General features: G+C 47.3%; 1 pseudogene; it reads right to left on the bottom strand.

Annotated features, from left to right (window-relative positions):
- Nucleotides 1-10,041: 10,041 nt before the first annotated feature.
- On the bottom strand, nucleotides 10,042-13,483 carry LOC120842032 (annotated as a pseudogene).
- Nucleotides 13,484-13,828: the final 345 nt, after the last annotated feature.

The raw sequence follows: 13,828 nt of genomic DNA, 5'->3' as shown, positions 1-13,828 counted from the left end.
TCGTCGTGTCCGATGAATTGCAGGAGCTCAAGGTTATGATTATAATACAATTAAATGCAAAGGTGCAAGCGAGCTGGACGAGAGTGGCAAAAATAATCACTGGAAAAGGGAAACAAGAGGGACAAAGGAAAAACACAAATCTCCAATGTTTGAAGATATGTGTTTGCCCCTTGTCCCTCCTGTTCTCCTTGTCCAAAGATTAGTTTTGTCATTCTTGTCCAGCTCGCGTGCACCTTTGCATTTACTTGCTTTTCATTTAATTGCATTAAATTCAGAACTTTAAATTTCAAGCCATTCGCCTTTGTTGGTGTTAGACCGGTGGCGGCTCATAAAACCCGTTTGCTCTACTGACGTCTAACCCCTGGTTAGCTAAGTTGATAGGGCGCTTCACTGGAAACGGAGAGGCCCCGGTTCGATACCCGTACCAGGCGGATTTTTTCGGTCGCGCACCAGTCACCTAGCGGCGTTTGGAGATTTGTGTTTGTCTTTTGTCCCCCTTGTTCCCTTTCTCCAGGGATTATTTCCGTTGCAAGTTCAAGGTGATGCCCTTCGGAATGTGCACGGCGCACGCAACCTTCCAGCATGTCATGAACACCATACCGGCTGGGCTCAAATGGCAGAGCTGCCTCCTTTACCTCGACGACGTCGCATATTCTCGGTGAACTTTGGCGAAAACTTGCGACGCCTTCGGGCCGTTGGTCAAGCAATCAGGACCGCCGGACTCACAACCAAGCCGACGAAGTGCCGTTTCGCCTACGGCGAACTGAAGTTCATGGGCCACGTTGTGAGCAACGAAGAAGTTCGCTCTGACCCCAAGAAGACTCGCGCCGTAGCGGCAATTCCACCGCCCACCGACAAGAAGGCCTTCCCAAGATTCCTAGGACTTTGCATGTACTAGAGGAGGTTTGTTCGGGATTTCGATAGCCTTTCTGCGTCTCTTAGGCATCTCAAGAAAGAAACCGTGTACTTCGAATCGCAAGAACAACAACAGGCATTCGACAAGCTGAAGAGACGACTCCAGTCGCCACCCATTCTTGGCCTCTTCGACCAGTCAGCCTAAACCGAAGTTCACACATACGCCAGCAATACAGGACTCGGCACGGTACCGGTCCAACGATAAGAGGGTACGGAGCGTGTGATAACACAGGCTAGTCGAACGTTGTCGAACGCGGAACCAAATTACTCGACGACCGAGAAGGAATGTTTTGCCGTCGTTTGAACCGTCACAAAATTCCGCCCATAGTTATACAGGAGCCCTTTCCGAGTGGTCACCGACCACCGCTCGCTGTGCTGGTTAACGAGCCTGAAGGACCTATCGGGACGCCTTGCTCGATGGAGTTTGCGACTGCAGGAGGTCGACGTGACCTGGTCTACAAGTCAAGCCGAAAGCACAGTGACGCCGACTACCTGTCCAGAGCCCCGTCGAGTCAGCTACCGGCTGCGCCAAAGACGACGACAGCGACGATCACTTTCTTTGCGCAGTGAGCGTTAACGGCATGGCAGCAATGCAACAGGACAATCCTGAGCTGCACGCGGTGATCGATCGTGGGACGAGTGTGTGCGATTCCCCGAGCCTTCTCACGTGTTCTGCCAAGATTCGCCGTTCGAAGAGGTATTCTTTACAAAGAGTACTTTCGGGACAGAAACTCGACGTGGCTCCTGGTAATCTCTACATTTCTTCGAGATCTTCCGAGCCTGCCACGACGACCCGACATCGGGTCACCTTGGCTACACTCTAAGCTCGGTAACCCTTATTATAGGTGCACGTTCTCAAACTTTAGTATACCTTTATTTTATAAGACATTGTAACCTATAGCGCTGTAACCTTTAGTATAGGTATACATGCTTCAGATGTTTTAGAGGTTACATTATATGCTTTTATTGTTTGCCATTAGTTGTAACCCTTAAACTGTGCAACAAACTGAAAGGTTACAAAAATATTTCTTCCACAACACAAAAATAAACATATGGTGAAACGTTGATGAGACAATGCTTTAGAGAAGTATGCTATCTTGACAAAGCTCCTTCGAATTTAATTGACTTCGTTTAAGCAGACATAAGAGCCCATCCGCTAAAATATACTTATAAAAACACATCCCCTGAAATACGAGTCAACTTTATCACAATAACATATCTCTCTAAGTGGTGTCATCAAACGTTCGCCACAATTTATGGCGTCATAAAAAATGTAATAATTTTTCTCTCAATATATTGGTGAAAATCTTTAATGGAGGAGGTATTAAAAATATGATGGCACCTGCAACAATCATTACTTATCAAACTTGTACTTTACAGCTACGTGGACCGTGGAAAATACACTCGCAATGTGGCTCTTGCACGAGAATCTCCGGTATTAAATCATAAAAAGAAAATGCAGCAAAAGTATAAAGCTAGAGCTCGCTGAAGAGGGAAAGCTGAAGGTTGACAAAATAGATCGTGGGTAGTCACTTTTGCTTACATGTCTATGTAAACAGAACTCAGAGAGGGCCCCGTTGAGCTGACTTAAAGTAGGCCATGATGCTTTTCTGACCATAAACTTGCTAAAGAGTGACAACTCAAAGGTGACAACTTCCTCTAGCAAGATATGCATAGCATCGTACCAGGGGCGGATCCAGACCTCCATTTTAGGGGGGGCGGTTCCTCGGTGTAAAACGGCGGGGGGGGGGGGGGGGGAGTGTTTATATTTTTTGTGGAGTTATCGTTTTTACTAAACTCTAATAACATAATATAGATCTTGAGAGCTTTTTTATCGGTTTACCTGTCGGGGATGAACTCTTTGAATTAAAACCTTTCGGGTGACCACGCTAGAGGTAAGTATCTGGAAAATCGTGGTGGCACTATCCTTTCTTAACACCATATAACGCAAGGAATTTCGTAGTTCATAGGAAACGGGATTACTCCATTCGCGTGGCAGCGCGCTAGAATTAGAAAAAGAAGTTTAACTACTGGGGTTGAATATTTGGTGCTATAGCAGCTGTGACAGTTACAGACAGTGTAACTTGATGGCTCAGATATCCCCGGCGGGGCTACAACTTTTGGGCTCCTTTTGCTTGAATATTTATATATTCTAGTTACATCCGCAGAGCATGTACGGAGAGCCAACCCTTGCCAACTATACGGAGGAAGCTCATGCAGCTAATGACAATGCGAAAAACGTTTTAATCTAAAACTCGCCTGTTTTTTTAGATTAAGCTTGGCATAGTAGTTAGAACTTTATATTCAGTGCCAAAATGCGGAACGTGGTTTTAAAACATACTTTTCATTGTCGCCGGTTGCTTCAATGGAGCGAGTACGTTGCCAACAAGCGACAAAAATGGCCCGGCGGCTTCAACGCTGCTCGCGGCGTCAAAACACTGTTGACGCAGCGAGCGAAACGAACGCTGCCAGGCAAGTTCGTCGGTTGTTCGCCGTATATTTGGAATGTCCAGTGCGCAGCACATGCGGCATTGCCAACCCAAACTCGTGTTTTCGCGTGTTCTGGATGCAACTCGAGAGAACGAAAGCGAATAATTGTTTAATATTTTTTAAAGCATGTTGCAGTTAGGCAACTATAACTTTTAAACCTATACAAGACCTTAAACCAGCAATGGATCCTTCCAAATTATATTCAATTGCACTTCGTCTGGATAATTTTTGTATGAAAGGAACACTTACTTGTTTCTGGGTAGTTAGCTCATTCGTCAGGGTGGAGAGGACAGGTGCAGAGATATGATGGGGCAGAGCGGTTGTCCGGTCGGCGAATCTCAACTGGGCTAAAGGCCGATCACGGCTGCAGCATGGATGTTTGGTAGTCGGTGTTCACTCGAACGGGCACAGGCACTGTCTATTTAATTTATGTATAGTCGCATCTTTGAAAGGGCTCGTTTTCCCCAAGTTTCTAGGTAGGAAATTCGAAGCCGCAGTTGCAAACTAGCAAGCCCCGCCTCTGTTCCTTTCGACACACACATATTCGCTCCTGCAAAGCCGCGCGAAAGCTCTGCCGTCAATCCACAGAAGCCGCGTTTAACTCGAAAAGTGAAGACGGCGCCAAGGGGAGACAGGGGGTAGCGGGCGCCTTTCCTAAAATCTGCCCGCCACCCTAAGTTGAAACGGCATTGTATACAAATAAATGCCTACGGCGTCGGCTTGAGGACCCCGTGTAAGTAGCCTCCAGCCTTTAGACTGCTCGTACCGTTTATCTTTCTTTTATTACCTTCCCGCCACGAGAAGTCGTACCGCAGGGAGTATAAAGCCCATTAGAGGAAACATCTATCCCTTCTGGCGCCGTCGGCTTCTTTCTGTATTCCGCGCTGCGGCGCTGATCCTGCAGTGAGGGATGGAGGCGAGGACGAAAGCGGGCTTATGTTTAAGCCAAGGTCGTGGGGAAGTCCGGAGCGTCTTCAGGAGAGGCTCAGACCCAGACTACACTGTACCCAGAGCATTTGCTTCCTCTCTCAGTTGAGAAGAAAAGCAATTGGTCACCTGGTTGTACCAGCTGCATCCCCCCCCCCCCCCCCCTGGAACGTCTCCTCCTGGTACGTCCCCTCCGCACTTCCCTTGGCAATGAGCACACCGTGCCAATAAGATACCTTTAGTGAGCCCGTGGGCGACAGCATCTCAAAGCAAGCCAAAAAGACATGCCAAAAGACAAGCCCAGAACCACGAAGAAACCATCAAACGAAAAGTGATGAAAAGGCGGCCGCGTCTGCGTTTGGGAGCTTTCAGGGCACACATTTTTCGTAGACAGCCTCCAAAGAGAGAGAGGGAGACAGAGAGAGAGAAAGAGAGAAAGGGGACTAGATATGTTTAAGGTATTTTCCCCCCGGCGCGCGCGCCGTGCTCGACGTGTTGGCCTTGTTTGGAAGTGTGCCTGCAGTGGAGGACCCTGATATTTGGTGCGCCTCCCCACTGTCTCTCCACTTCGAAACTCCTGACGCCGTCCCTATCGAGAAGACGTACCGTGACCTTGACGGAGATAAACCCCACTTTGGAAGCGCCCAGCAGGCGCGTCCACCCACCGCTGTTTTAATATTTTGTACCTCGCGTCGATTGCTTACGTTTTTTCTTCCAGCTGACAAAGAACCCCGGGGGGGGGGGGGGTTGCCTGGCGAGGCGTTTGGGGGGGGGCGATCGCACCCACCGACCCCCCCCCCCCCCCCCCCCTTGGATCCGCCACTGCATCGTACAGAAGGTCTGTCAACACTGAAAAGTGAGTGATATGTGCAAGAAAAGACCTCGAACAAATTTCAAATTGTGCTGACAACTCCACCAACATTTTCTTTGACTCTGCTTTTGCAAGTTGCAACAAGTGCCCTTTATACTTGACCTGTGTGCGCAGTGGACGCTGTATCTCAAAATGAAAGTTGTGAAATTCGGCAGTTGGAACAGTGCATGTTCTGCAAGCTAAGCAAGCATTCTTGCTGAACAATTCCTTAAATCCTACTACATTATGGCATGTCAAGGAATCGCCATAGTAAGCAAGAGCCCAAAAAGTGTTTCTTCGCCACACATGGTTTTTAGCTTACACTCTTTTTCTAGATCATTTACAGTGGAAATGAAGTCTTAAAGGAGCATGCTCTTTGCTTCTCTTGACTTTAGATCTTCTGATTTTCCAACTGCCAGCAGAAAAGTGTTGCTTACGTTAGATCTTTCTGATGGTTCTATACTCAGAAATGACACAGAATATTGTGAGCTAGCTTTTAGATCCTCTCTTCATACCGAGCGGATTGGCCAACTCAATGTCATCACAGTGCAACAGCATAGATAAAATTTCTGTCATAAAAACTTGCAATGGGTGTTTTTTTGAAATCGGGTTCCATCGCTAAAATCCTCCAGCAGGTCGCTGTTTGATGTCTCAAGCTTAGATTGAAAGCAACTTGCAAAACTTGGATGTTGCAACGAATTTTCGAGACGGCTTTTTATGGCACAAAGTAGGCTTTTCCCTCAGATGGAAGCGGTACTTCCTGTGGAGCAACACAAATCCCTTTATAACAGTAGAGCGCCTTCCTTGCCTTGTGATTGTCTGCGACTGCAGAAAGATTAATGGCACACCCGGCAGTCGCCAAAATGTATGCCACTCCATTCACAAGCACATCAATGTCAGTTTTTGAACAGCGGTGCTGCGATTAGAGATGTCTAGCCAAACATGACAGCTTAGTGAGCAAATCTGGGCTTGACAGGGTTTCTACAGTTTCCACGGTGCTGCCCAAATCCACAGTTCAGTACTTAAATATATGCCACAAAACCTTTGTGACTAGTGATTCGAGGAATGCAACTCCTGCCCCATCTGTCACATGCTGTCAACACCTCCAGCAGGCAGCGCGTTGCGCCTCGTGACTGCAGTAATAATTTCAAGTTCAGCAATTTAGTTCAACTCCATTTCTTCATGAATCTTGGCTATGTAGGTTACAGCGCTTTTTATAGGTTACTGTGTAGAGGTTGCACGTCGGCTGCCGTTCAAGTAACCTCTAAATCGGCGTCTTGGCTTTCAATTTGGCCCTTGTAAGCTATGGTCTTGACGAAAATAATGAAAACATCAAAACGATTGTCCTTGTAACCTTTATTTTATAGGTTATTTGGGTTTAGAAGTTACATTATAGGTTACCGAGCTTAGAGTGTATATAGGACTCTCGCAAGGACCCAAGTGAAGCACTATGAGCTCAAGCTCCCGAAGACTGTCCACCTCTAGACACAATCGGGCCACGAGTGCCAGCGACGGAAGAAATTGCTTGCGAAGCCGCCAGGCCTCCTGCAGCTGATCGCGCTCGCGACTGCACCGTTCCAGCAAACTGGAATGGATTTACTTAAGCCTTTCTCACCGTCGACGCAGAGAAACCGTTGAAAATCGTGACAACTAATTATCTTACCCGGTACGCCAGACAAAAGCACTGTCGTGGGGAACCGGTGAAGAAGTAGCCTAGTGCTTCGTCAAGTCCATCGTTCTCCGACACGGCGCTCCCCAAGTCCTGATTACGGACCGAGGCTCATCGGTCTTGGCGCAACTAACACAAGAGATACTCCGCCCGAGGAACACCGACCACCGCCGACCCACGGCGTACGACCCGCAGACCAACAAACTGAGGAGCGACCAAACAAGATCATAGCCGACGTGATATCGATGTACGCAGATAATCGTGGCAACTAATTATCTTATCCGGTACAAGACGTGAGATGAAGTGTTGCCCTACGTCACGTTTTCGTACAACGGGGCGGTTCAAGAAACCACTGGGATTACAAATTTTTAGCTAGTGCACGGCAGGAAGGTGACGACGATACTTGACGCCATGCTGCCCCACTACCCAACGGACGACGGCATCGACGACGCCCAGCTGTTTACCCTACGGGCAGAAGAGGTACGGCAGCAAGCCCGCCTTCGGATAAAGGACAAACAACGTGTCGACGCTGGCCGGTACAACCTTCGTCGCCGCGACGTGGAGTTCCAGCCCTGAGCCAAGGTGCGACTGCTCAGGCCCATTCGCCACCGTGACCTCAGCGAGAAACTAATAAAACGCCACTTCGGACCCTACAAGGTCCTTCGCCGCCTGGGGGATCGAAGTACGAGGTGCTCCCCGACGGAATCTGACCATCAGGACGCCGCTAGCCATGACCCGATGTGGGCAACGTCGTTTCACTCAAGCCGGTCTACGCACGTTAGGACTGTGACGCTGTATATTTATATCGTCTCACCGCGTTTTGCTTTCATTAACCATTTTTGTTTTCCTTTCGCGTTTGCATCGGGGCAATGCGCTTCTAAAGGGGGGATGATACCGCGCGCAGGGCCTATCAAGCAACGCTCGGTCACGGACTTCTAGAAGATACATGTGTATTCTTGCTCGAGATGTAACTTTTATCATTTCGTCCTACTTTCTTGTTCTTGAAAGTACCTTTTCACCGTCACCTTGAACGCCCGACGCTCGAATCTTCTGGCCGATTTTTTGAGATACCGACGCACACTAGACAAAGTGCTTTCCGGGACCTTGTCGAGTCAGTCTCGCTCTCGCTTGCTGTTACGCTATCAAATGGCCGCCAGCTTTTCCTGCAGTCGCGACGCTCGTTTTTTATCTGGTTTGGCACAAGTTCGCCGATTAAACTTTTATTTTCAGTTCACACTTGTCGAGCCTTTTCAATCTGTGACAATATTACCATTCCCGAACTGATTTTAAGCTGCCCATAAAAAAAAGACCCTTCATAAACACACATAGGTTTTTTTTTTGCTAAGAATACATAAACAATACGGAAAGAGATCGAGAACACTTTATATTCCGCGTATAGTTAATGGCATACAGAATGAATTTATTAATATTGTTTCTCATAAGGAGGTGAAAAAGAAATTGAAAATATGATGCTCACAAAATGACATTTAAGGTGTTTCTCATTTACAATGACGCATTGCTTTTCATCCCCACCAAGACTTCGTGAAACAATTGTGTATGTGTAACGCTGTTGTGACAAGTATGTAGCGCCCCCTCCCGTCCACCCGTCTGTGGCCGCCAGGCTCGGCGGGCAACATTGGTCACCGCGCCAATAAACGCCGTGGAGCGCACGCCGCCCCGGTCAGTCATCGTCCACCCTCACAACCAGGCTGCGTGTCGTCTTTTCTCGGCGGGTGCTTCGGCCCCCGCCGAGTCTTGTACAGACTTCGCATAGTGTAAATAAGTTCAATACCTATTATCTTCCAGCTTGAGATGTGTGTTGTAGCTTATAATTTTTGTATTTATTTTATGTTACAAAGTTTGTTATTGTAGAACTACCTTTGTAAAGTGCCTCTTATGGTATGCGCGATGGAGTAAACCTTCTTTGTATGCATTTTTCTTCACCAGACGTATGAATATTTTTGTGCTGTTATGACGATAACCCTTGTGTCAAAACTATTTTTGTAATACCAAAATGTGCGTAATATTGCCGCGAATTACAGTTGATGAGCCGACGAATGACTGAAAGAAACTAGACGTTTAATGAGGCGAACTTGTGCCCAAACCAAAATAAGAAAAAATATAACAAGGCTAGATCCGTTGCGTCGATGTCGATGAAACAGCATGGATCGAGCGCTGGGGCCACACTGACTGCGACTTACCCCTTGAAGCCCCTTAGTACAAGCGTTCGCTTCTAGAACAATCGGGGTAGAAAGTTCAGCACGTTGAACAATCGGACCTGGAATAAGCAACATGGTTTTCGAATTCACCAGAATGCAACATTTAAGAAATAACAAAAAGGTGCGTCCGCTCCCAGGCTTCGAGCCCGCCCCTTTGCGTGGGAGCCAAGCACAATAACCATTCGGCCACTGGCTATTTTTTTTATTACCGGCCTTTGAATTTTTTTTATATCCTTTAATTAAAGAAGTTTGTTTTTGGTTCATACAAGCCACATGACCAGGTCAGTGGTTGCATACACTACTTAGGCATGCGCACAACTAATATAAACCACGAAATGTTTTGAACACACATAGAAATAATAATTGTGGTTGTGTTGATATTTATACAACGTGTAGTTGGTCAGCTATTTCAAAGTTGCGAGGAGTCCCTCGCCGTAGATGAGCAATTTATGCCGTACAACCGCTAGCCTGGGGTCTTTAACGTGCATTACGCAGTAGTGATACATGACCACACGCCAGTACGATGCTAAGCCACATCGAAACGGGCAGGGGTGGGGATTGAGCCCAGGATCCCTGGGTTCTACAGCGCGAGCTTTCGCTGCAGGTGCTCCGAGTTGGTGTGGGCTAGCCCACTCGGCCACCGATCCCCCCATATATAAAGAGAAATGTGGACCCACCCTCATCTTACATCTCTTGTGCCAGGGGGCTTTGTGTTGCGGGCAACGACGCTTTTTCTTAACTGTTGCTTTATCTTGAGCCAAGGATGGTTGACATCATCTAATGCTGTCCTAACTGCGCTCAGTGTCCACTCTGCTCTCTTTCAAGCACAGAGTGTGGAGTGCCATCGCAACCAATGACTCGAAGTCCACTGTCCGTTCCTCGGCAAAGCCCACAAAACTTGATAGATCACAGCTTGGTTGAAGGTCACATTCAAAATATAGCGAAAATTTGCCCAGAAACAGAAAATGCCCTTACAATTCAGAGAGACACAAAGAAGCGTCTGCCTTTTCACCAGAGAAGATGTAGCTGGTTCCAACCGGAAGGTAGAAGCCCTTGTTTTCCGAAAATGTTTTACTGACAGGGTTTCTATATGAAAACTGATAAATAATCTTTCGGTTTTGGAGGAGCCAGGAAGGCTGCGCAATCGCCTGAATACATCTTTTCCTGCAAATGATTCGAAACCATTTCTACAGAAAGAAGCTGAGAACATTCTGCTAGCTGCGTCCCAATACAGTTTTTTTTTCTTTTTCACTTGCTGGAGATACTTCCACGAGTACCTTGATTCGAAGGATTTAGTCGCTTCGGCAATTTTCTTGTACAACGGTAGGCACTTAGCTGGTCTCGGTTCCCCGATGTGCTTACCTCCCACTGGTTGAGGTGCGCGCACCCAAGGCTCTGCTATGACCGCCGCGTAATTTCATTATTTGAGTCTCTGAACAAAAGGAGCCGACTTAATTTCACTTTGAGGGCCACATGAACCAACGCAAATTCCCCAACCTTGAGGGTAAGAAAGAGACTTGTGCGCGTTCTTTTTTTTTTCTATTGGCGACTGCCAAAGAAACGTTGCGAAGAGCCGATGTGCCTTCGCCACTGTGCTGGCGTCGATTGCAATATACTGGCCACGTACAACAAACCAGGAAAGGGAACAGTGTTACACACAAAGCTTCGCTGGACAAGATAGATTTGTCTCGTGCGCCATGGAGCGACGCTCTCATCTCCTGAAGTTTGACCGACCCGATTTCATGACTCTGACGCGTAAACTTGAGTGGTACGCCGAGGTACTTCTTTAGTGAAGATGACCACTTCACTCCTAATACTCTTGAAGGCTTGCATGTCCAGTTACCTAGCCACGTACCTTTATATTTGTCTAGACTGTGATGAGCTCTCGATACGGCCAAAAAACTCTTGAATTAGGTAAATTGCCTTCAAAAGCTCCTTCTTTTCAAACAAGAGAGCGGAAACGTTATCCGCTAACGCAGGGATTTTTACGTGGTTGGTTGGCAGTTGAAGCCCTCGGATTTCTTCGTCCATTTGGATAGTCATGCACAGTGGCTCTAAGCAGAGTGAAAATAGCAGTGGGGATAGCGGGAGCCCCTGTCTGACTGACTTTTTTTCTGTTTTCTGTTTAGTTTATTAATATTTTGGAAGACATATCATTATAGCAAAAGCGAAACCCATCGAAAAAGACGTCATGTACGCTGATATGTTTTAGGATCTTGAACAAGAATTTTTGGTCTACTCGGTCAAAAGCACGACTCCAGTCACTTTGAAGGACCGCAAGGGGCGTGTTGAAAGCTTCAGCCGCTTCGCGTATTGTTCCAATTGCGATGAGGTTGTGCGCAGTTGAACGCGACATTATTGCGTAGGTCTGGTGATCTCTGACCACTTCCGTAATGCCTCTCTTCAACCCCTTGACCAAGATTCTCGTCAAAATGTTATAGTCTGTACGCAAAAGACTTATTGGCCTGAAACTGTTTACTGAGGGTATGCTTTTGCCGGAGTGCGGCTTGGGAATGAGCACCACAAGTGACTGGCGCATGGTGGGAGGTAAGAGCTATCTTTTGAATATGTCCTCGAACTCTTTCTGTAGGAGAGGTGCCAACTGGTCGGGAAACGTATAAAATTCCGCACCTTTATGCCGTCGCACGCAGGACTCTTGTTCAACGGAATTTCCCGGATTGCCCTCCGGATTTAGTTTTCCGCAATTTCAATGTTGGTGCGTTCACGCACCTCTTTGCTGACTTCCTTTTGAAGCTGCTGTAGCGTGCTTCACACAAAACGGCTTTCGCAGGTGTTTTTCTTTTGAAACATTGGGACGTATTCCTCGTAAAGCAAGTCTGCGATTTATTCCTGAGTGGAAACTCTCTGCCCGTTTTCGTCTTTTATCTGTCAGGTATTATTGCGCTAGATAGTTTGCTTCTCAAAAAGCCGAAAAAGCTTTGAAGGTTGTTCATCTCGCTCGACTAGTTTTTCCCGGCTGCTCACCACAACCCCCATGTGCCTTTCTGTCATCCGAGTAAAAAGCTCGCATTTTGTGGCTTTCATGTCTTCTCTCTTCTCTGAACTCTCGAGGCGATACGTGGTCTGCCGCAATAAAAGTTTTTGAATTGTGCAGTTGTTCCTTTTTTTTTTAATTCTTTTCCCTGTCATTTTTCTCCACATTTGACATTGCTTCACTTTTCACTTCTGCCTTCAAAACCTTCCAGCTTACTTCATCAGAAGAAGAATCTCCGGCTGCCATAAGCAGTTTTTCTCTATGACAGCTCTAAACCCTTCATCCTTAAGTAGGCTCTCGTTTAGCTTCCAGTGCCCACTAGTGTGCGAAGTTGAATGGTGGCTTGTGCCAGCCTTCCACTTAAAGGTGACCAAGCCGTGATCTAAGAAAGGAAGAAGTGAAACATCGTAACGGTCTTCTTTGAGTTCAAATTCATCCGATATATAAATTCTGTCCAAGTGCGCACTAGAATCTCCCTGCCAGTGGGTGTAGCTTGGCGTGTTGTTAGGACACAACATTTTGATGACATGTATTAGATTTTGGTTTTAAACCGAACTGCGCACTTCCACTGTTATTTCCCGGTGCCCACGTGAGAAAGCGATCTTCGGAACTGCCAACACAATGGAAGTCACCGGCTAGAATGACCTTCGTTGGCATGTCAACTGCAAATATAATCAACTAAACCAAAAAAAGAAAACGTTTCTGCTTACTTATGTTGTTTCGCGTGTACAAGCATATCGCCCTTATCAAGGTGCTCGCTAAAATGCAGTCGACATAGCTGATTCTGCCGTAATCGTCGTGTCCTATGCAGGGCATACTCTCAAGAAATGTTTCCTGCGAACAAACACCGCGCATCCGGTTTGTTCTTCCGCTCGCGAAACAAAAGCTTGGTCGTGTCTCCCGAAAAACTCACGCGTTTTTTTCTTCTTGTTTCCTCGTTTATATTGTTTAGTTTCTCGAACACTGGCTAAGTCGGTCCGCTCTTTTAGCAACACATCTAAAAGCCATTGCTTTCGCACGGAAGATACTCGATTTTCTCTATTAAGCGTGCCAACAACCGTCATGATTGGTTTGTGCGATATTACATCACACGGAAAGTCTTGGCCCGGGTTGCAAGATTTACGACCGATAAGCAATCGTAGAATATAGGCAAAAAACAAATAAAACACATTGTAATACCGGTTGACGTATAACTGGGGAGGTCTTGGTTTGAATCACTTAGTGTTAATGGCTGATGTGTCATCAAGAGACGACGCTCCAACTTCCATCGGCTTCACGATAGATGGAACGGTGTCTGCCTGTTTCCATCGCTTGCTACTCACGATGTTGTACCGCTGGCCGGCTGCGTTGTCCCGCACGGTTTCCTTCACCTTGCGCTTTGTGGTTGTCTCTCCGCTCGCGGCCTCCCCGAGCTCCATGTTGTCGTCCACCGTCCCCGGAGCCCGGAGTCCGGAAGGACTCGAAGCGGGACTGCTTGCCGATAGTGAGGCTTGGCGCTGTTGTCCTGGAATGCAGCTTGTCTCTCAAGTGGTGCTCGGTGGCCGTTGGGAAAGTGAATGCGTGGCAATGGAGGGTGCGTTGCTTGAAGCCACCTGAACTCCCGGAGTCTCCCACTTCTCGGGGTCGCCGGAAGTGCCCGTCTTGCCCACGTCGCCCTGGTGCTTGTAGTGCTAGAGCTCGTCCTCTTAAACTGCCATTCTCGTTCTGGAGGCTTAGCTCTGGACCCAGTCGTCGTCTTTGCGCCCAAACGTTCGCATACTTTG

Source organism: Ixodes scapularis, unplaced genomic scaffold (assembly GCF_016920785.2).
Source record: "Ixodes scapularis isolate PalLabHiFi unplaced genomic scaffold, ASM1692078v2 PGA_scaffold0__279_contigs__length_252992795, whole genome shotgun sequence".
NCBI lineage: Eukaryota > Metazoa > Arthropoda > Arachnida > Ixodida > Ixodidae > Ixodes > Ixodes scapularis.
Note: the sequence above shows the minus strand (reverse complement) of the source record. Positions and strands in the feature narration are given on the sequence as shown.